The sequence below is a fragment of the Saimiri boliviensis genome, chromosome 8, assembly GCF_048565385.1.
Source record: "Saimiri boliviensis isolate mSaiBol1 chromosome 8, mSaiBol1.pri, whole genome shotgun sequence".
Taxonomy (NCBI): Eukaryota; Metazoa; Chordata; class Mammalia; order Primates; family Cebidae; genus Saimiri; species Saimiri boliviensis.
Window position 1 is genome coordinate 48,409,932 of NC_133456.1, and position 25,326 is coordinate 48,435,257.

Below are 25,326 nucleotides of genomic sequence, written 5' to 3' on the forward strand. Positions count from 1 at the left end.
AAAAGGTTTTGAGGGCCTACAAGACGAGCTGCTTAAAAATATAAATATATTAGCTGGACACAGTCTCAAAACCTTATGATACCATGAAGGAAGGACTGGGTCAGTGTGAACACTGAAATAACCACTAAATGAATCAATAACCACTAAAATGGGAACTAAGGTGAAGATGAGAGGTGCAAAGTCTTTCGGGGGCAAAAGCAGAGAGAAATTCCCTAAGTTTGAATAATCAGGGAAAGCGTCAGGGTAGAAATAGGCTTCGAAGATGGAGACTGAATACACATCATCCTAGATCCAGGAAAAGTAAGGGCATGTTACAGGAACAGTGAATGATACCACTTGGCCAAAATGGACCTCACATGTCAGAAAGTCATGGCACATATGTCCCTAAGATAACTTGGTCCACGTATTTTCCTACCCCATTTTCTTGGAAATGATGAATAAGTGAAGTCTTCTGAGCAGAAGAGTGCCCTAATCAGAGCACGCATGAGGAAGACAAACCAACGAGCAGTGAGTGGGGTGAATCCACATGTCTGAAGCAGGAGCCAGAGCCATGTCGGGAGGCACGACAATTGTCCAGACAAGAGGCAACACAGGCCTGAACCGAGCAGGCCACAACAGAAGGAAGTAAGGAAGGAGAAAAAAATATGGAGTGAGCCTTTGCATTTCAGGAACTGCATGAAGTCATTGATACCTATTATTCCATTTAACGGAAAAGAAAGGTGAGTATGAGAGGCATCATCGGGATTAGGGAAAGGAATGAGATCAGTATTTATTTATTTATTTTTTTTTTTTGAGATGGAGTTTCACTCTCGTTACCCAGGCTGGAGTGCAATGGCGCGATCTCGGCTCACCGCAACCTCCGCCTCCTGGGTTCAGGCAATTCTCCTGCCTCAGCCTCCTGAGTAGCTGGGATTACAGGCACGTGCTACCACGCCCAGCTAATTTTTTGTATTTTTAGTAGAGACGGGGTTTCACCATGTTGACCAGGAGATCAGTATTTATTGAGGACTTCATATAAAATGTGTAGCTCTCATCCAGTCCTCCCAATTGGCTACATAAGGATATACATATACATAAGGATATCAAGACTCTGGTGAGCTTAACTAACCGGCTGAAGACAAACAGGGTAGTAAGCAGCAAAACCAGGATCTGAACTCAGACTTATCTGACTGCAATATACATGCTCTTCCCACCCTGTGTACCACAAAGCCTACAGAATCTTCCATGCTCCACCGTTTACTAGGCACATGGTGTGTGAAGTACGGGCAAATAAAAAATTACTCGTGAGTTGTGAAAGATGATTCATTAATAGTGGTGTCATTTACAAAAACGTAATAGGGACAATCAGTTGGAGTTTGGAGTCTGATGAACGTAAGTTAATGGGCTTCATTTTAGTTATGCTGAGTTTAAAATTCTGGCTGGTTAACTAAGTAAGAAAGTCTTAACAACAATTGGAAATTGCTGGATTTTAGAATCATCAGGAGAACAATTCTGAGAGGAAGGGAAGAGAGATTGAAGAAATTCATGTGTAAAGTAATGTGAAATGAGAAGTCACATGTGGCAAAGAATGCGGAGAAGATGATATTTTAATTATGGAGCAGGAGGAAGACAAAGCAGCTAGTGAAGGAGATGGAAGAGAAGTTTCCAGAATGATAAAAGAATCAGCAAGCTATGGTATCACAGAGGCTACAGAAGGAGAACATTCTGAAAAGTGAAACTTCTGCAGAAACAATAATGAGAATGCAGACTAAAACAAATCCATTAGATTTGTCATATATGAAACTAAACTCCCAGTGACTTTCCAGAAGGTGGTTTCATAGCGGGATAAAGGTAGAAGCCATATTGCAAGGGGTTAAGAAGTGAGTGTATGAGCAGGAAGTGAAAGCAGAATTTGTATTCTTACAGATAAAGTGTGGTAGTAAAACAGAAGAAAGATAAGGCAGTAGGCTGCTATGGCAGCAGGGTCAGAGGAGGGTTATTTTAGGATACGGAGGGCCCTGCTCTTATTTGTGTCAGAGGATCAGAGTTTGGAGATCGAAGATGAAAGAAAGGTAGGGCTTAAAGGAGAGCACAAAACTGAGAGGAGGTGACAGTAACAGAATTAAGGGCAGTGTTCTTGGCAAGAAAAAGAGCAAGTTACCTTATTTTGAGGTAGCAAAAAGCACAAGAGGGTAACCCTGCAAGAAATATTGAGAGAGTTTACATGGACTGGCCTCGTTCTCAGTAAAACATAAAATGAATAGGCAATATTAGGAAGAGAAAAGAAAGATCTTCTCCAAAAGGCTGGAGCTTATACTCTAAAGGGAAGAAAAATGTTTATGTGGGTCACGAATAAAAATTCAGTTTTGAAACGTTACCAAACTTCAAAATGTCTCAGGGCTACTCTCTATAGCAAGTATTTCCTTTTCTAAAATAGAAGCTGTTGTTCTCTAAAAGTACACGTATTTCCCTTGGACTGCATGGTTATAATTTGGACAAGGAAGACCGCCCTTTTAGCTGTTGGAAATAAAGCAACTCTCTGGACTCTTATCTGTGTTTTGTTTGTTTGTTTGTTTGTTTGAGAAGAAAGTTCAAGATGTTCACTTCAGTAATGTTTGCCAAAGGAAGTACTGTTCTCAGTGTTTTTCACCAAAGCCTATCAATTGTATGATTTTGTCTACAAGTAACCATACCATCTTTTAGCAAAACGTTCTATTTCACATGGATTAGAACAGAAATCTTAAAATAGCCTCAGTTAGTAGAGCTGTTTCCAATGTCACCTTTAGTCACTAAGATTGTCATTATCACTCATTGATCTGACACTCCTTGTGGGTTGTATGGTATACATGAATGTTATTTAATCTCATAATAACCGTCTAGTGTAAATATAATTCTCATTCCCACTTTGCAAATAAGTAAGTAAGATTAGGTCACATAACTTCTCCAGGGGCGCAGAGCTAGTAATGGTAGAACCAGTATCCGTCCTACACTGGTTTAGAAGCTGTGTACCTAAAAACTCAGTGGTACTACATCACAATTCAGTGGGGTATTTTGTTACATACAGGTTTTTTCTTGTTCTCTAATTTCTTTGGTTATTTAAGAAGTCTCCGCCGGGCGCGGTGGCTCAAGCCTGTAATCCCAGCACTTTGGGAGGCTGAGGCAGGTGGATCACGAGGTCAAGAGATCGAGACCATCCTGGTCACCATGGTGAAACCCCGTCTCTACTAAAAATACAAAACATTAGCTGGGCATGGTGACGCGTGCCTGTAATCCCAGCTACTCAGGAGGCTGAGGCAGGAGAATTGCCTGAACCCAGGAGGCGGAGGTTGCGGTGAGCCAAGATCGCGCCATTGCACTCCAGCCTGGGTAACAAGAGCGAAACTTCATCTCAAAAAAAAAAAAAAGAAGTCTCCTTTCCGCCCTCCTCCTCACCAGGAGAGTATAAATTCTTTGAAATCAGATACAAAGTCCAGTACCCTTGAAAGAGAGTCCGGAATATTGTACATACTCAAAAAATGTAAAAGAAAATCGAAATAAGAGTAAAATCAACTCAGAATCTTGCCCCATTTTTCATCACATCTGCTTTGTTTTCACTACACTTCCTACGCTTCACCCCTCTCTCCCATTGGTTTCAAGACAATGTGCAAATCTGGGAATGTAACTATTATTGCGAAAAATAACACCATAAAACAGCTTCTATAAATAAGACTTTGTCAAGGGTGTAAATGCAGTGGAGATGAATACAGTCTTCTCATCAACAATTACATAGGAAGACTGGAGCTAAAAATTTCCTCGTTCCTTCCCTTTAGAGAGAAGGTTCCCTGTTTCATTCAACAGCAGTTCATTGAGTGCCTTCTATTTGCCTCACCCAGTTCGTGCCCTCTGAGTTCTCAGACAAGTAGGGGAGGCAAATAGGTGTTATACAATTACAGAACAGCCTAGTAATGCTGGAACAGAAGTCATAAGGGTGGCTGGATGGCAGCCTGACGCTTTTTCATCATTAATGCATGTACTTCAACCTGACTTCCCAATATGGGCTCATTTCCTTTGTGCATCAACATGAAGCCTCAGATGAAACCACACAGTGTATTTCATTTCAAAACGAAACTCATGACACAGCTCAGAAGTGAGTCAACCTCAGAGACCGTGAAATTTCAATCCCAGTGGTTGAAAGACTGACCGCGTCTTTTCTGTCATTAAGCTGCATTATGTATTGCTCGGACCCAACTGTTTTTAACCATCCATTTTAATTTAGCTGCTGATTGTCAGAATGGCTCCTCTTTGTACAATAATGATAAAACCTGCAACTCTGCACAGTCACTAAAAACCGAGTTTGTAACAAAGAGGAAAAAAGAGGGGAAATTATTTTTCTCACTGACCTAGATCATAGAGGAAATCGGGCGATTTGATCACCATTTTTCCACGGTGATTATCCTCACAGCCTGCTCTGTATTAATAACGATTTTAGTCTGTTGTGTAAGCTACAGAATTGTGTAAGTTAACAAAAGGCTACATCCTTTCGCTTTGGAATGCAAAATCGAGCTAGGAAATCTTGGAGTGAAGTGTGGATGCAGGCCCATGATACATTTCAGTATTTGTAAGGATGCCACAAAGGTAGCTTCCTCTGCCCTATGGGTAAGGTCATAGCTGCTTGCTGCTTCCCATCCTTCTCTTGGAAAAAAAAAAAAAAGCCTCAGTAATTTCTCTGGGTTAGAACATAAGTCAGTGTGAACCAATCGCCCAGTAAGTGCCAGTAGATTTCATAGGCCCCACGCTGACACATCAAAACACACACACGTAACACAAAAGAACAGACAGAGAAATTTTATCTCACTCATTTGGAAATAAATTCACCCTTACCTCAACTTTGAGCTAATTTTTAAAAAGCGTTTTTGTGTGTACTAACACACCAAATGTTCTATGTGATCTTGCATCATCTCAACTTCCAGACACATTTCTACTTCACGACTGGCAAGCTAAGGTTATGTAAGTCATGCACAGACAAGTGAGTGTGAATTTTTAAAACCTTCACAGAGGCCAGCCCCAACGCTGCAGATCACATGCAAACCACGTGATGGCTTCCAGCGGTGGCAACACGCATCAAGACAAGTTTAGTTCCTGCAGCGCTCACTGGAAAATCCTAATGAATCACCAACTATATGACAAGCAAAGAAATTGCCAGCCTGTACTCAACCTCTTTATTCTCTGTAACACAGAAGTGACAATAAACCAGAAAGAAGTGCTTAGATTTCACAGCTTCTGATAGTTTCCTTTTGGCCACATCAAGGTCCTTCCTAAATACTTATCAGCTGGAAACATGGGTGGGACACAGAACTACTTCCTCAGTGAACATCATTTTTTTTTTTTTTTTTTTAAGACATAGTTTTGCTCTTGTTGCCCAGGTTAGAGTGCAATGGCACAATCTCAGCTCACTGCAACCTCAGCTCACCCCAACCTCCACCTCCCAGGTTCAATCGAGTCTCCTGCCTCAGCTTCCCTAGTAGATGGAGTTACAGGCATGCACCACCACACGTGGCTAATTTTGTATTTTTAATAAAGACGGGGTTTCGCCATGTTGCTCAGTCTGGTCTCAAACTCCTGACTGCAGGTGATTTGCCCACCTTGGCCTCCCAAAGTTCTGGAATTACAGGCATGAGCGACAGCGCCTAGCCCAGTGAACTTCATCTTCTATTGACCTTACCAATTTTTTTTCTCCTTAACCTAAAGTGAGAGACCCTACCAATTTTACCATACAACTAGCTCAAATCTTAATCTTTCTTTCCCCCTCTGCAATGGACTTATGTCTTACTCCAGGATTAGGTGGGTTAACCCATAAAGTGAAAATTTTATGTAATTCAAATTACCCTTGAAAACCCCAAAAGTCCCCATAGAGTGCAATGTTCTCTGTTGGTGATCTTATCAGTTCCTCTAATATTTCTCTAGGGCTTTTGATTAATTTTCAATTCCTACATTGAGCATGTCAACACATCCTTCACCACTCATTTACCAACCCCCTTGAAAATCCATTTCACATATTTACTGTTGATCAGGAAAACCCCTAACATCATTCATAATTTTGTTCCATGGATTTTTTTTTTTAAAGCCAGAGCCTTGCTCTGTCTCCCACGCTGGAATGCAGTGGCGTGATCTCTGCTCACTGCAACCTCTGCCTCCTGGGTTCAAGCAATTCTCCTGCCTCAGCATCCCGAGTAGCTATGCCCAGCTACTATGTCCAGCTAATTTTTGTGTTTTTAGTGGAGATGGGGTTTCACCATTTGACCGGGTTGGTCTCGAACTCCTAACCTCAAGTGATTCACCTGCCTCAACCTCCCAAAGTGCTGGGATTACAGGCATGAGCCACCACGCCCAGCCCATTCCATGGATTTTTACTAAAGACATTGGCCATTTCCGGCTTGATTAAATCTTTTGCCTGCTAGAATGAACAAATAATTACACCACTACTTATCCTAACCACTGAGCCCGTCTCTGTGTCTCCATCTCTGCTACTGTTTCTCTGTTCCCGACTCATTTCTTTCCTTCCCTCCTCTTTCTTTTTTTTTTTTTTTTTTTTTTTTTTTTGAGACGGACTTTCGCTCTCGTTACCCAGGCTGGAGTGCAATGGTGCGATCTCGGCTCACCGCAACCTCCGCCTCCTGGGTTCAGGCAATTCTCCTGCCTCAGCCTCCTGAGTAGCTGGGACTACAGGCACACGCCACCATGCCCAGCTGATTTTTTGTATTTTTAGTAGAGACGGGGTTTCACCATGTGGACCAGGATGGTCTCGATCTCTTTACCTCGTGATCCACCCGCCTCGGCCTCCCAAAGTGCTGGGATTACAGGCTTGAGCCACCACGCCCGGCCCCCTCCTCTTTCTTTTGCAAAACTCAATTCCAATAAATTGCTCATAAGATTATCTATATAGAGGGAATCTTTTCAAGAAGCATTTATAAGCCCATTTACCTGATTTTTTCCTCACAATTATTTTTTGTTGCTCTCACTGATTCACTCATTCATTCATTCATCCATTCCACAAATAGTGGACACCAGCTACAATTCCAGACACCATCCCAGGCATTGGAGACCTGTCAGTATTCACTTTCAGTGGGGTAGACAGTACGGAGATATACACTTGATAGACACTCAGGCAGGAGCGAATGTTAAGATGAGGATTGAGGACAGCGTGGTCAGGCCTCTGAAAAAGTGACATTTGAGCAAAGAGCTAAGTAAGCCAGGAGATGAGCCATGGGAAGTATCTAGGGGAGCAGTGGTCATGACAGAGGGAGCAGCAACGGTAGAGGCCTTCACAAAACAGCAAGATTCAAGAATTCCAGATGCAGCAAGGAAACATTCAGTATGAATGAGCTGAGAGCCCAAAAGGAAAATGACGTGTGATGAGTTTGAGAGCTGGCCAGAATCCAGGAGGACTTTTGGGGTTGTGTTTGTGAATATTAAGCAAAGCCCTGGGCCCTGGGTCTTTTTGAACATGGAGGTTGCATGATCTAACTGAGGCATTTTTAGACGGATTTCTCCAGCTGTTAAGTAGGGGACAGTGTGGAAGTGTGGTGCAGAGAAGGGAAGACGGGCGACTGAGGAGTCTCCTCCAACTCTGTACCATTGCCCAGTGTCTCAAACTCGTGTTTTCCAGAATTGAACTTTTCCGTCAGGGAAAACAATTGAGAAAAGATTTCTAGTTAAGTGGTTTTGTTCACGTGCCTTGCAGCTTTCAGAGAGTCCTTCCCTCCCTCTCTGTAGGTCTGATTCTCTACCAGGAAACCAGCTCTGAAGCTGGTCCTGAGGGCAAGACACCCTGGCGCCCACATGTCACCTGGGCCCACGTGACTGCAGTGAATGCTGCCCTCTTTCCAGTGGAGACGTCCAGCTGCTCCCTTTCTTTTTACATGGCAGAGCTTCTGGAAGCTTTATGAAAAAAATAACAATAGGTCAAAATCAAAACTTCAATGTTATTTCTTTGACCCCCCAAAAAAGCTAAATGTTTCTAATAAAGTAATGTCTATTTAACATGGACAGGAAATTTTCAACTGAAACATACTGAATATGCATACAATAATTCTCAAACACCAAGAAGAAAAATATTACCTTTAAAAAATTACCTTCTTGAGCTTGGAAGCCCTCCAGAAGAATCAGTTGTGAATAATCTCCTGATGTTTAAGATCTGAATGTTTTCACTGTGGCACACACGTGTGCATGCACACACACACACACACACACACACACACACACAACCTTCCTTTCGTAGTCTCATCATGAGGCAGGTGAGAAGCAAGCCTAATGACTTTTTGTAAGTGGGTATGTTTTTACAACAAAGGGCCTGTTACTTCGGATTTGTAAAAGCCAGTGCAATATTTCATTTTAATCCCTTTGTGAAACACCAGTTTAGATAGCATGTTTAGCGCCCTGGGAAGTCTGTCAATGTAAAAGACTGAGTTTTGAATCTGTAAGAAGTAATTTTTTAACTTTACCTTTGACTTACTAAAAATCAAATCATGAGGGTTTTTTGTTTTGTTTTGTTTTGTTTTGTGAGACAGGGACTTGCTGTATCACCCAGGCTGGAGTGCAATGGTGTGATCATAGCTTACAGCAGCCTCCACCTCCTGGTCTCAAGCAATCCTCCCACCTCAGCCTCCTGAGTAGCTGGAATTACAGGCATATGACACCGTGTATTTCATATTTTTTGTAGAAACAGGATTTTGCCGTGTTGCCCAAGCTGGTGTCAAACTCCTAGCCTCAAACAACCCTCCTGCCTCGGCCTCCCAAAGCATTGGAATTAGAGGTGTGAGCCACTGTGCCCAGCCAAATAATGAGGGTATTTTTAATAAAAAAGGAAAAAAAAGAGATCACAGTACCTTATGCAAAATATATGGTGCAATTTATCACTAAAATCTTCATTTCTTTTTGTAGGTGTATATGTGTGTGTACATGTATAGATACATGTATGCATATATTTAAATTTTTTTAATTGCATTTTAGATTTTGGGGTACATATGAAGAACATGCAAGATTGTTGCATAGGTGCACACGTGGGAGCGTGATTTGCTGCCTTCCTCCCTATCACCTGTATCTGGCATTTCTCCCCATGCTCTCTCTCCCCAACTCCCCACCCTCCACTGTCCCTCCCCTAGTTCCCCCCAACAGACCCCAGTGTGTGATGCTCCCCTCCCTGTGTCCATGTGTTCTCATTGTTCAACACCCGCCTATGAGTGAGAACATGCAGTGTTTGATTTTCTGCTCTTGTGTCAGTTTGCTGAGAATGATGGTTTCCAGGTTCATCCATGTCCCTACAAAGGACACAAACTCATCGTTTTTGATGGCTGGATAATATTCCATGGTCTATATGTGCCACATTTTCCCTGTCCAGTCTATCACAGATGGGCATTTGGGTTGGTTCCAGGTCTTTGCTATTGTAAACAGTGCTGCAATGAACATTCGTGTGCACGTGTCCTTAGAGTAGAACGATTTATAATCCTTTGGATATATACCCAATAATGGGATTGCTGGGTCAAATGGAATTTCTATTTCTAGGTCCTTGAGGAATCGCCACACTGTCTCCCACAATGGTCGAACTAATTTACACTCCCACCAACAGTGCAAAAGTGTTCCTATTTCTCCACATCCTTTCCAGCATCTGTTGTCTCCCGATTTTATTGCATTTTAGGTTTTGGGGTACATGTGAAGAACATGCAAGATTGTTGCATAGGTACACACGTGGCAGTGTGATTTGCTGCCTTCCTCCCCTTCACCTGTATCTGGCATTTCTCCCCATGCTCTCTCTCCCCACCTCCCCATGAGCATAACATATAAGTACGAATGTCCTCATTAAATAAATACCATTCATCACACTCCATAAAATATTATAATACTTTCTAGTATTTCAACAGAAAATGACAAAGCCAAAATTTTGGCTCAATCTGAAATCTGGCAGGCATGACACTTAGCGGCTCTATAACGTTATCTTTCTTCTAAAGACCTTTTCAAAAGAAAATGCAAGGCTAGGGGCTGTGGCTCACACCTGTAATCCCAGCACTTTGGGAAGCCAAGGTGTAAGGATCACTCAAGCCAGGAGTTTGAAACCAGCCTGGGCAACACAGTAAGACCCCATCTCTACAAATAAAAAATAAAATTAGCGGGATACAGTACACACACCTGTAGTCCCAGCTTCTCAGGTGACTGAGGTGGGAGGATTGTTTGAGCCCAGGAGTTTGAAGCTGCAGTGAGCCACAGTCACACTACTGGCCTCCAGCCTGGGCAACTGAGCAAGACCTTGTTTCTAGAATAATTAATTAATTCAATTTAATTACAATTAATAAGAAAATGCATACTGCATAACAAAATGCAGAAGTCTTAAAGGGATATTTGGTTTGCTTTTCAGAAGTAAATGAATAGAACAGAATTAGACTGGAGCAAGTCTTTCCAGATTATCAACTGATACATTTAGCCACAGAAAGTGGAAATCTAACTGTGAAGGGTGAACCCATTTGTGAGGGGCAATCATCTTCTTCCAAGTGAAAATCCTAGAGACACCTTGCTCTTTAAAATAATTTATCTGCTAAGCTCGGCATCTAGTTTACAAACACCCTCAGCCAAGTCCATGTGAGAGCAGAGATTGACTCTGTAGGCATTTCTGTGCCCATCAAATTTATTGATCTTTGTGATATGTGGCTGTGACTACATGGAGAGATGGCGATAGTCTGAGAAAAGGGAGTCTCAACTGCCTGTATGTAGGCATTAATCTTTTGGTTATCTAACTCCATAATAAACCACCTGAAGCATAGCGACATAAAACAATAAACATACTATTACGTTCCTTCATTCTGGTGGTCTGGAATTTTAACAGGACGCAGACAATTTGTCTCTGCCCAGTGACATCTGGGGTCTCAGCTATGATGACTCCAAAGGCTGTGAGGTGACTCAAAGGGTATGTCTGGAATAGCAGGGACAGAGATGCACCTTCAATATTCACTTTCCTTACTCACAGAGCTGGCACTTGGTCTGCGGTGGGTGAAGGAGGACAATCTCAGCTGAGGCTGTCACTCAGAGGACCTACATGTGGCCTCCCTAGCAGTTCCAAGGTAATCAGATGTCTTCCATGACAATTCAAGATGCCAAGAACAAGCTTTCCAGTGACCAGCCCACTCAGATTCAAGTGGAGGAGAAATAGACCCCAACTCCTGATAGGAGAAATGTCAAATAATAAAAAATAGGCCAGGCGCAGTGGCTCACACCTGTAATTCCAGCACTCTGGGAGGCCAAGGCTGTCAGATCACAGGATGGGAGTCTGAGACCAGCCTGAGCAGCATGGTGAAAGCCCACCTTTACTAAAAATACAAAAAATTAGCTGGGCCTGGTGGTGCATACCTGTAGTCCCAGCTACTCGGGAGGCTGAGGCAGGTAAATCGCTTGAACCCAGGAGGCAGGGGCTGCCGAGATCACACCACTGCACTCCAGCCTGGGTAACAGAGCGAGACTCTGTCCCAAATAAATAAATAAACAAATGAACACATTAACATTATATAATAGAGACACATAACAAGGTTGAAAATGGTTTAATTAAAAACCTAATACAACTTTTACCAACCTATGGTAAAAATGGATGAAGAAAAAAGTACAAAAAAAAAAGTCAGGACTTTTAAAAGAAAAAACATAATTGAAAACAGGGGGTGGGGGTTAGGGGAGGGATAGCATTAGGAGAAATACCTAATGTAGATGACGGGGTGATGGATGCAGCAAACCACCATGGCACATGTATACCTATGTAACAACCCTGCACGATCTGCACATGTACCCCACAATTTAAAATATAATTAAAAAAAAAAAACTTTGATACATTGAAATGTCTAGAAAAATGTCACTTAACAAAAATCCCTTCAAATAGAACATGTTAATAGTTTTATAACCATTAAAGATACTGGGTCTCTAGCAGCTTTTCAAAAATCCGTTTTATGGGTTTGTTCCTTTAACCTAAATGCCTAACTTTACACCAATGCCACACTGTCTTAATTATTATAGCTTCATATGCAGTATGGACATCAGGTACTAGAATTCTTCACCTGTATACTTCTCTTTTAAAATCATTTTCACTATTCTAAATTCTTTAATTAGAATCACCTAATTAATCTATATATACACACACAGAGACACATACACACACACACAGACACAGAAACACACACCCGCTGGAATCTTAACTGTGTTTGTGTTGAATCTGTAAGTCAATGTTGGAAGAACTGACATTTTCATAAAATTGTGTTTTGTAATCCAAAAAATTAAAATAAAGATACTGAGTCTGCAGTCTAACCACTTGTATTGACTTCGATGACATTTTCCCTCATATAGTGCATATTTGGTTACTGTAGGAATATAGTCCATTTTTTAAATATAATTACAATTTAGCACAAATTATTCCAGAAAACGGAATAGAAATGTATAGAAAACAGGAAACACGTGATTCTGTTTCTGAGCTTTGCATAACCTTTATTTAAGAAACTGACAAAAGCCGTACAAAGAAGGAAAATAGGCCAGTTTCAATCATGAGCATAGATGTTAAAAATTAAACATAATATAAGCTAAACAAGTCACCCCAAGCATTCTCTAATGTACTGAAATATTCTAATTTCTTGACCTACTCGGTAGGTCATTGTTCCTACTGGGTGAGTACATTGGGTTTTTTAAACCATTACCTTTTAAACTGAACAAACAAGCACGAAATGTATTTGAACCAACATTTTGTGCTTGTGCACCCCTCCATTTATAGAATATATTTCATAATTTTTTAAAAAATCACTATTCTCTAGGAACACCTGACATATTCATTCATTCTCATGAAACTCACGTGATATTCACTGACTCTCTCAGAATTCTGTACTTGGTGCTACACAAAGTGTGATCCAACATTTAGTAGAAGCAGCAGCAACATCACATAGCAACTTGTTAAAAATGAATATTCTGGACCCCACCACAGACCTACTAAATTTGAATTTCTGGACGTACAACTCAGGAATGTGTTTTAACAAGCCTGTCGGGTTATTGAAGAGTCACTCAAACTTGAGAAGCACTGCTCTACATGACAATGACAAGTGAAAGAGGACTTACAAGCAACAGCCTGGGACTTGAGCCCAAGAGAACTTGAGCCAGAGGCAACTTTGTGTTCAAAATCACACCCAGAGCCTTACCTGCAGCACACATTGCACCATGTTGGATTTTCTTTCTTTGAGGGACCAGCCTTGCCTTGACCAGTCTTATTTCACAGTAAGGATGATCATTTTTCAATGACTCATACCTGAACATCTGTGTTAATTACAGAGCTATGATTCTTCAATTATATTACAAGATTTCTTCTCCGTACTGGTCACTGTGGAAGCTAACCAGAGTAAACTCGCTGTTCTATCTCTGAATGAACAGGAAGTGCGTTCATTCCAAATTATTCAGGAACAAGGACTCTCTTTAATTCACTGACTAGTCATCCGTCTGTGGGAATATCCAAACATCCTCCTCCTTCCTGCCACCTCTCTTGTCGTTTTCACCCCTCCCCAGAAGGAGTTTACAACTCCTCCATTGTAAACGAAGGAGAAATGATAGTTACTTTCAAATAGTTTCCTCCAGATACCTGCAAATGAGTCTGTGGGACCAGAGACCAGAAGAGTTGGCCAGAACAAGACATCTTTTAATCATTGATTAAAATGTTCATTTGATAGATAACTAAGCCTTAAGACAGCTGAATAGCCATCAGTGATAGAATTAGAATAAAACAGTCTTTATTTTTATCACATTTATACTTTTACATAGTTTGAAAAGACATACAATTTTTTTTTAATATAAAAAATAGTAGCCCTCGATCCAGAGGCAACATTATCCCTCTCCTTCAGAGGATTCTTTGGAATTTATCACTGTATCTCCAAATAATATGATTATAGAGTATTTCTTTGTGTTTCAGTTTTAGTGATTGTCTACTGGTTTTCTGCCAGGCAAGGTAAAGCGTTAGCTTTCTTTAACCTTCCCTACACCCACAGTAAACACACTTTTTCTGTTACTACCAACACCCCCTCATTCACTTATAGACTTGTACTAAAATTTCGGTTAGATCAACATTCACTATTTACATTATCGTGACTATGTAAATGTCATTCACAGCTGAGACATGTAGTCTACTACAATTAATGTCATTTCCTGCACAAGCTTTTGTTGATTAGGAATGGGGGAAAGCAAGAGCCAGGTGAGAAGGAACTGCTGTTTGTCTGTCCTTATTTGCTCCTAAGCTTAGTATATTTACTTATCATCAGTTCAATTCCAAACTCTGCCAAAGGTCTAAATCCCCCATCAACATATTGTGAAACACAGTGTCAGATAGTCTATTAACTTAATCTCTTAAGAAAATATTTGGCTGGCAAGATGGCCAAATAGGAAGAGCTCTGTCTGTAGTCCCCAGCAAAATCAACACAGAAGGTGGGTGGTTTCTGAATTTCTAACTGAAGTGCCCAGCTCATCTCATTGAGACTGGTTAGACAGTGGATGCAGCCCACAGAAGGCAAGCCAAAGTAGGGTGGGGTGTCACCTCACCTGGGAAGTGCAAGGGGTCTGGAAACGCCCTCCCCTAGCCAAGGGAAGCCTTGAGGGACTGTGCCGTGAGAAACGGTGCATTCCAGCTCAGATATTACACTTTTCTCATGGTTTTTGCAACCCACAGACTAGGAGATTCCCTTGGGTGCCTACACCACCAGGGCCCTGGTTTCAAGCACAAAACTGGGTGGCTGTTTGGGCAGTCAAAAATAACTCCTAGCGGCAGGAGTTCTTTTTCATACCCCAGTGGCTCCTGGAACACCAACAAGACTGAATCCTTCACTCCCCTGGAAAGGGGGCAGAAGCCAGGGAGCCAAGTGGTATAACTCAGTGGATCCCACCCCCATAGAGCCCAGCCAGCTGAGATCCACTAGCTTGAAATTCTTTCTGCCAGCACAGCAGTCTACAGTTGACCTAGGATGCTCAAGCTTGGTAGGGGAAAGTGTGTCTGCCATCACTGAGGCTTGAGTAGGCAGTTTTCCTCTCACAGTGTAAACAAAGCCACCAAAAAGTTCAAACTAGGCAGAGCCCACTGAGCTCTGCAAAGCCACTGTGTCCAGATTGCCTCTCTAGATTCCACCTCCTCTGGACAATGAAGCTCTGAGAGAAAGGCAGTAGCAGTAGCCTTTCTTATAGATGAAACTTCCATCAACCTTGACAGAGCACTTGGGGAAAGGGGTGGCTGTGATGCAGCTTCGGCAGACTTGAATGTTCCTGCCTGCCAGCTCTGAAGAGAGCAGCAGATCTCCCAGCACGGTGCTTGAGTTCTGCTAAGGGACAGACCGCTTCCTCAAGTGGGTCCCTGACCCCCGTGCCTCCTGACTGGGAGATGCCTTCCAGCAGGGGTCAACAGACACTTCATACAGGACAACTCTGGCTGGCATCTGGCGGGTGCCCCACTGGGATGAAGCTTCCAGAGGAAGAAACAGGCAGCAAACTTTGCTGTTCTGTGGCCTCACAGGCAAACAGGGTCTGGAATGGACCTCCAGCAAACTCCAGCAAACCGCCAGCAGAGGGACCTGACTATTAGAAGGAAAACTAACAAACAGAAAGGAATAGCATCTACATCAGCAAAAAGAATGTCCACACAAAAAACCCATCTGAAGGTCACCAACATCAAAGACCAAAGATAGATAAATCCATAAGATAAGGAATAACCAATGCAAAAAGGCTGAAAATTCCAAAAACCAGAACATCTCTCCTCCTCCAAAGGATCACAACTTCCTGCCAGCAAGGGACAAAAGTGGAGGGAGAGTGAGTTTGACAAATTGGCAGAAGTAGGCTTCAGAGAGTAGGTAATAACAAACTCCTCCAAGCTAAAGGAGTATGTTCTAACCCGATGCAAGGAAGCTAAGAACCTTGAAAAAAGGTTAGAGGAATTGCTAACTAGAATAACCAGTTTAGAGAAAAACATAAATGACCTGATGGAGGTGCAAAACACAGCATGAGAACTTCATGAAGCATACACAAGTATCAATAGCCAAATTGATCAAGCAGAAGAAAGGATTTCAGAAACTGAAGATCAACTTAATGAAATAAAGTGTGAAGACAAGATTAGAGTCAAAAGAATGAAAATAAATGAACAAAGCCTCCAAGAAGTATGGGATTAGGTGAAGAGACCAAACCTGCATTTGATTGGTGTACCTGAAAATGACAGGGAGAATGAAACTGAATTGGAAAACACTCTTCAGGATATTATCCAGGAGAATTCTCCCAACCTACCAAAACAGGCCAACATTCAAATTCGGGAAATATAGAGAATCCCACAAAGACACTCCGAAAGCAGAGCAACCCCAAGACACATAATCATCAGATTCACCAAGGTTGAAATCAAAGAAAAAATGTTAAAGGCAGCTAGAAAGAAAGGTTGAGCTACCCACAAAACGAAGCCCATCAGACTAACAGTGGATCTTTACAAAACCCTAAAAGCCAGACGAGAGTAGGGGACAACATCCAACATTCTTATGGAAAAGAATTTTCAGTCCAGAATTTCTTATCTAGCCAAACTAAGCTTCATAAGCAAAGGAGAAATAAAATCCTTTACAGACAAGCAAAATGCTGAGAGATTTTGTCACCCTCAGGCCTGCCTTCCAAGAGCTCCTGAAGGAAGCACTAAACATGGAAAAGAAAAACCAGTGCCAGCCACTGCAAAGCATACCAAATTGTAAAGACCATCCATGCTATGAAGAAACTGCATCAACAAATGGGCAAAATAACCACCTAGCAGCCTAATCACAGGATCAAATTCACATATAACAATATTAACCTTAAATGTAAATGGGCTAAATGCTCCAATTAAAAGACACAGACTGGCAAATTGGATAAAAAGTCAAGACCCATTGGTGTGCTGTATTCAGGAAACCCATCTCACATGCAAAGACACACATAGGCTCAAAATAAAGGGATATAGGAATATTAACAAGCAAATAGAAAGCAAAAAGGCAAGTGTTGCAATCCTAGTCTCTGATAAAACAGACTTTAAACCAACAAAGATTAAAACAGACAAAGAAGGACATTACATAATGGTAAAGGGATCAATGCAACAAGAAGAGCTAACTATCCTAAATATATATGTACCCAATACAGGAGCACCCAGATTCATAAAGCAGGTCTTCAGAGAGCCCCAAACAGACTTAGATTCCCATACAGTAATAGTGGGAGACTTTAATACCCCACCATCAATGTTAGACAGATCAACAAGACAGAAAATTAACAAAGATTTTCGGGACTTGAACTCTTCTCTGGACCAAGTGGAACTAATAGACATCTACAGAACTCTCCACTCCAAATCAACAGAACATACATTCTTCTCAGCACCACATCACACCTACTCTAAAATTGACCACATAATTGGAAGTAAAACACCCCTCAGCAAATGCAAAAGAACAGAAATCATAACAAACGGTCTCTCAGACCCCAGTGCAATCAAATTGGAACTTAGGATTAAGAAATTCAAAACCACAAAACTGCATGGAAACTGAACAACCTGCCCCTGAATGACTACTGGGTAAATAACAAAATTAAGGCAAAAATAAATAAATTCTTTGAAACCAATAAGAACAAAGACACAGTGTACCAGAATCTCTGGGACACAGCCAAAGCAGTGTTTACAGGGAAATTTATAGCACTAAATGCCCACAGGAGAAAGCGGGAAAGATCTAAAATAGACACCCTAACATCACAATGAAAGAACTAGAGAAGCAAGATCAAACAAATTCAAAAGCTAGCAGAAGACAAGAAATAATTAAGATCAGAGCAGAACTGAAAGAGATAGAGACACCAAAAACCCTTCAAACAATCAGTGAATCCAGGAGTTGGTTTTTTTAAAAGACCAACAAAATAGATAGATACCTAGTCAGACTAATAAAGAAGAGAGCAAAACCAAGTAGATGCAGTAAAAAATGATAAATGGGATATCACCACCAATCCCACTGAAATACAAACTACTATGAGAGAGTACTATAAACACCTCTACACAAATGAACTAGAAAATCTAAAAGAAATGGTAAATTCCTAAACACATACACCCTCCCAAGACTAAACCAGGAAGAAGTCAACTCCCTGAATAGACCAATAACAAGATCTGAAATTGAGGCAGTGATTAATAGCCTACCAACTAAAAAAAGCCCAGGACCAGATGGATTCATAGCTGAATTCTACTAGAGGTACAAAGAGGAGCTGGTACCATTGCTTCTGAAACTATTCCAAACAACAGAAAAAAAGGGACTCCTCCTTCACTTATTTTATTAGGCCAGCATCATCATGATACCAAAACCTGGCAGAGACAAAACAGAAAAAGAAAATTTTAGGCCAATATCCCTGATGAACATCAATGCAAAAGTCCTCAATAAAATACTGGCAAACCAAATCTAGCAGCACATCAAAAAGCTTACCCACCATGATCAAGTTGGCTTCATTCCCAGGACGCAAGCCTGGTTCAACATACGCAAATCAATAATTGTAATCCATCACATAAACAGAACCAATGACAAAAAAACACATGACTATATCAATAGATGCACAACAGGCTTTTGATAAAATTGAACAACGTTTATGCTAAAAACTCTCAATAAACTAGGTATCAATGGAATATAACTCGAAATAATAAGAGCTGTTTATGACAAACCCATAGTCAATATCATACTGAATGTGCAAAATCTGGAAACATTCCCATTAAAAATCCAGTACAAGACAAGAATGCCCTCTTTCACCACTCCTATTCAACATAGTATTGGAAGTTCTGGCTAGGGCAATCAGGCAAGAGAAAGAAATAAAGGTACTCAAATAGGAACAGAGGAAGTCAAATTGTCTCTGTTTGCAGATGACATGATTCCATATTTAGAAAACCTTATCATCTCAACCCAAAATGTCCTTGAACTGATAAGCAACTTTAGCAAAGTCTCAGGATAAAAAATCAATGTGCAAAAATCACAAGCATTCCTATCCACCAATAACAGACGGAGAGCCAAATCATGAGTGAACTCCCATTCACAACTTCTACAAAGAATAAAATACCTAAAAACACAACTTAAAAGGGATATGAAGGACCTCTTCAAGGAGAACTACAAATCGCTGCTCAAGGAAATAAGAGAGGAGACAAACAAATGGAAAAAGATTCCATGCTCATGAATAGGAAGAATCAATATCATAGAAATGGCCATACTGCCCAAAGGAATTCATAGATTCAATGCTATCCTAATCAAGCTACCATTGACTTTCTTCACAGGACTAGAAAAAATCACCTTAAATTTCATATGGAACCAAAATAGAGCCCCAATAACCAAGACAATCCTAAGCAAAACAACAAAGCTGGAAGCATCATGCTACCTGACTTAAAACTATACTACCAGTTACAGTAATCAAAACAGCATGGTACTGGTATCAAAACAGAAATATAAACCAATGGAACAGAACACAGGCCTCAGAGAAATGCAAATCAAAACCACATTCAGATACCATCTCACGCCAGTTACAATGGCAATCATTAAAAAATCTGGAGACAGCAGATGCCGGAGAGGATGTGGAGAAATAGGAACACCTTTACAATGTTGGTGGGAGTGTAAATTGTTCAACCGTTGTGGAAGACAGTGTGGCAATTCCTTAAGGCTCTAGAACTTAAAATTCCATTTGACGCAGCAATCTCATTACTGGGTATATACCCAAAGGATTATAAATCATTCTGTTATAAAGACACATACACACATATGTTTATTGCAGCACTGTTCACAATAGCAAAGACTTGGAACCAACCCAAATGCCCATCAATGATAGACTGGCTAAAGAAAATGTGGCACATAAATACCACGGAGTACTATGCAGCCATAAAAAAGGATGAATTCATATCCTTTGCAGGGAATGGATAAAGCTGGGAGCCACTATTCTTAGCAAACTGACACAAGAACAGAAAACCAAACACTGCATTTTCTCACTCATAAATGGGTGTTGAACAATGAGAATGCATGAACACAGAGAGGGGAACATCACACACCAGGGCATGTTGGAGGATGGGGGTATAGGGGAGGGATAGCAGGGAGTGGGGGATAGGAGAGGGATAGCATTACAAGAAATACCTAATGTAGATGACGGGGTGATGGATGCAGCAAACCACCATGGCACATGTATACCTATGTAACAACCCTGCAGATTCTGCACGTTTACCCCAGAACTTAAAGTATAATTTTTAAAAATTTTAAATTAAACAAAACTATTCTTATCACCAAAGAAAGCTAACTACAGGAGGATAAATATGTTAATTAGCTTGATGTGTAATCATTTCACAATGTATACATATATAAAAATATCACATTATATACCTTAAATATATATAATTTTTATTATGAGCTATACTTCAACAAAGCTGGAAAGGAAAAATTATTTGGCAATATCTATAATAACTGTATATATGCAAAATCTATTCCACTTCTACCTGTAAATGCAATGGAAGTAGGTACATACGTACATCAAAAATCACATGCAAAACTTTCCATCATAGCACTATTTATATTAGCCAAATACTGGGATCAACCAAAATGCCCATCCACAGTGAAATGTATGATAAATGGCAGTATATTAATGAAATAGGCACAATATATACACAAGGGAATACTATAAAATTATTGCTGTATTTAAGAACACAAACATAATGTTGAACGAAAAAAAGGCATATACTACAAAGCACATGTTATAAAATTCTATTTCTGTCAAGTTCAAAAGTATTCTATGGTGACAGAGGTCATAAAAGCATCCACCTTTGAGAAAGAAAATAATGACCAGGAGCAGATATGAAGGAGGTTTCTGGGGAGCTGGTGATTCTCTGGTCTGAGAGACGGTTCCATAAATGTGTTCCCTTTGTATAAATGCATCAATTTTTCTACGTTAGGCTTCAATCAAAAAGATTCCTTCAAAAAAATTACCAGAAGAAAGGGCAAACCACTAAAATGATTAATTTGGTACCAAATTCTCTGATTCAAATAGCTTCTTAAGTTCAAATGTCAGCTTTGCCATTTATTAGAATGTGACTTTAGGGAAGGCATTTAAATTCTTCTATGAAATTAATATGCAGTCACTCATTCATCCAACAAAAATATATTGAGTGCTTCTTAATATATGCACTTGGGATACAGCAATGAACACAACACAACGAAATCCTTACCTTCGTAGAGGTAATATTCTGAAGGGAAAGAAAAAAAAAAATCCCTGTTCTACCTCCCTAATTTCTGTGACTCTCAAGAGAGATTATGATAAGCACCTGCGACTCAAAGTGTGATTTGTAGAACAGCAATATCAGCACCACCTGGGAATTGGTTAAAAAGGCAAATGTAGAGCCACTCTGGACCTGCTGAAACAGTATTCTCACGTCAACAAGATCCGCAGGTAATCCGTGTGTACACTGAAGTTCGAGAAGTAGTGCCGTAATGCCTTGTGAATCATAAAATGCTGTCAAATGTAGGCTATTATGGTTATTAGTCATGCTCGCCATGAAACTGGTTCAACCCTGCTGGATAGTTACATTTCAATTCCAGCAAATAAGGAATGTGAGGGTGAAAAAAAATTAAAAACTTGTGTGTTCTCCCATCCTACAAGGTACTCTGTTTCCAGGACATGTTCCAGAAGTGTTTCGTTTCTGTTTGTTTTTCAAGTCAGTCTCAATTCTCCAAGTCAAATAGACCCCTCCATGAAATCCCTGATAACAAAAATGTTACTAGTGAACTTAATTGCTGGGTTTTTCAAACGGTGCAACACTATTTCTTGCTAAGCCGACCGTGAGCCTAGGAAGAGTACTTTGATAAGGTAATAAAATGTTGAACAATACAGACTTGAGATTGACAGAGTTTCATTGGCATGTTAGTGTATCCCAGATTTATTTTACATCTTTCATCTCTTGATGCACAGAGCTAGCTCCGTGTTTTCCTGGAGGCTGTTGGGTGGATCTCTCATTACTCTTGTTCAAACAGCACTTTCATCAAAGTGAGAAATATTGTCCTGGAAATTTAGGACTAATCAGGCCTTCCACAACTATCTTATATGAGAAAAGATACTTTGTCAAATTGTCCCCATGGTAGTTTCACTCAAAATTTAATGTGTAGACAAATCACCCAGAAATCATAATAAAATGTAGTTTGGTATTCACTAGGACCGGGGTAGGGCTCAAAATTCTTCATTTCAAATATGCTCCCACTTAATTCTGATGGTACTAATTCCCAGAACATACTCTGAGTAGCAAGGTCTTATCCTTCAGGAACTCAAGAGGAAACAAATAGTAATTTTGAACCATGAGGCTCCTGCCACAGACACAGAAATATCTTCTGAAAATCAATGTCTAGCAAACCAAAGTAAGTTCCTGATTTTGAGAGTTTGTTTTTGAGACAGGGCTTTGCTCTGTCACCCAGGGTGGAATGCAATGGCGTGATCAGGGCTCACTGCAGCTTCTACCTCCTGGACTCAAGCAATCCTGCCACCTCAGCCTCACAAGTAACTGAGACCACAGGTGTGCACCACCACCATGCCCAGCTAATTTTTTTGTTTGTTTGTTTTGAGAGGCAAGGTTTTATCATGTTGCTCAGGCTGGGTCTCAAACTCCTAAATTCAACCAATCCATCTACCTCAGCTTCCCAACGTGCTGGTATTACAGATGTGAGTCACCATGCCCAGCCAACTTACTGGTTCTTTAGAAATTTTGAAATTAAAAGAACCATATACTTAGATGTAACTACATAAAAACTGGGAGAGCACTAAAATGTTAAAATTGTGTTTCCCCTTATTTCTGCATTCTAGATTTTCTAAGAACTATGACTTAACTTTGTAATTTAAAACAATAAATATTCGTTTTTAAAATGTATTTTCTTTTTTACAAATTATCCTTATCCCACACTATACACATTGAAGACTAGGTTTAAAAAGAAGTTTTTGGCTTCTCCATAAGCATCACAGTGTAACATATATTGGGGTTCTCTCTGACTCTTTCTGTCTATCTTCCACCAATAACGTTCATAGAGGCAGCTCTGAGGACCACAAAAGGTCGATTTATAATGGACTCCAAATGTATTCAACAGCGCATTTTCTAAAGTAAAGAATTGCTTTTGCAGCTTTTGGTTTTACTATCTTAATGGTGAAACAGTATGTTGATTCATTAAAAGTAAATTACTACTACTCTCTAAGAGTGTATCATGATGAAAAAAGTCTTCATTAGAAAAAGATGCACTGGCTGGGCATGGTGGCTCACACCTGTAATCCCAGCATTTTGGGAGGCTGAGGTGGGCAGATCGACTGAGGTCAGGAGTTCGAGACCAGCCTGGCCAACGTAGTGAAACCATGTCTCTACTAAAAATACAAAATTTAGCCAGGTGTGGTGGTGCCCACCTGTAGTCCCAGCTACTCAGGAGGCTGAGGCAGGAGAATCACTTGAACCCGGGAGGCTGCAGTGACCCGAGATCACACCATTGCCTGAGCAAGAGAGAAAGATTCCATCTCAAAGAAAAGAAAGAAAAGAAATATCTAGACTTTGCAGAAGCATCTAGTGAGTGCTTTCTTTGATTGATAATTCACCTTAAAGCAATTCAAAGACGAGATGGGTTCATGTTCAAATTCATGTCACTGTTGATGATCCAATTTTAAAAGCCAGTAGAAGAAAAGGCCGCAAAAGCAGCAAGGCCGTCGGACCCGGGCTTGTTCTCCCACCCACTATCTTCCACCGCCTCTAATCCTACTCCGCACTTCCTGAGCACTTATCACACATCCAGGACTACGTTAAACATGTTAGAGGGATTATCTCAATGAATACTCACAACAACCTGTTTTCCCTACTTCACAGGGGAGAAAAACATTAGAGAGGTTAAGTCACTTGCCTACGGATATACAAAATGTGGTCATCAAGACAGGATGTGACTGATGCCAGGCCTGTGTGTCTCAATGGCACTTTCACAAGCCAGGGAGCCTCTCAGAAAGGCAGTGTTTACTAAGTCATCTCATACTTCCTTTCCGAATTAGCCCCAAACTTATTCATTATGCTCATCCATTAATTGTTTTGAAGCCACTATTTAGCCGTAGCTTGTCCATTGAGAGCTTGACTCGCCTGTTCTCCAAATTGACTGTATATGGATTTTTAGAATTTTCTCATTTTAAAATAAAAATTGAGTAGGCATGTTTACATAAGGATTGAAGTTCTATTACCACCAACATTCCACGTGTTATTGGGTTTCCAGTCTCATTTTGTCTTAATTTTTCTCATTTGCGTTGCCCTTAAAGTTCTCAGTTTCGGGGGGTAGGGGCCATGTCTTTTCATTTGAAAACAACAGAGCTTCAGAATTAAAGATTTAAATATTTTTTTAAAACTCTTAGTAATGGTTGCTTCTGGGTTAACGGGACTGTGCCTAACTTTTTTGTTTCTGTATTTTCCAACTTCCAAATTTTCCACAAAGTGCTTAGAGCAAGAGAAAATTATTCTTTTAAGTAATTTTAACTTATCTATGACAATATAAGTTGATCTCCACAAAATGCCTCATCAACACTGAAAATTATCTAAACGTGGTACCAGTAATAAATAGAAGTAAGATTCTTACATTAATCCAAGGCACGGGCTGTATATGCTGGAGGCCTACTGAGAGGCAGCCGCTCCAGCAGGAGAAAAGAGAGAAGCTGCAGGCAGAGAATCTTAGGTGGTCCAGGTTCATAAACCCACAGAGTGCTTTCTACAGGTTCACAAAATAAAAACTTACCGCACCCTACATGACAGGAGACTGGGCTCTATAGCAAAAACCTGGCTTATCACTGCCTGGAGCACAGAGCTGTTCATTCTCCCAGAAATGCTTTATATAGGCAGTGAAGTGGTTCTGAAATTATGTCTAGGATACTTTTAAGCATAGACACAGAGATAAAAGATATGTAATGAAGGTAATCAATACTAGAAAGATTCTTTCCATCTTAGAGAAAAAAACCCAGAAATGAGAAAGACTCGGGTTTTTAAACAGGGATTGGTTTCTCTGGCATGGCTGATATGTTGAAATACATAAAAGCCATTGCTCTGTCTGCTTCCTGATGCTCCTATGATTGTGCCTTGTGATGTCACCAGTTCATAACTGATGACATCATAGGGCATTATTTGAGCCCTATTCATCGCCCAAGTGCTGCTGAGAGGACAGATGATTAAGAGAATGACAGAGAAAATGTTGGAATCTCCTCCCATGCACGAGTCAGAAAGGAAACTGCTACCATCTTTAAGGTCTGCTGAGGAAGTACATGCCAAATGCTGGAAGCACCAGGGGAGATCCCCAGCTGTCC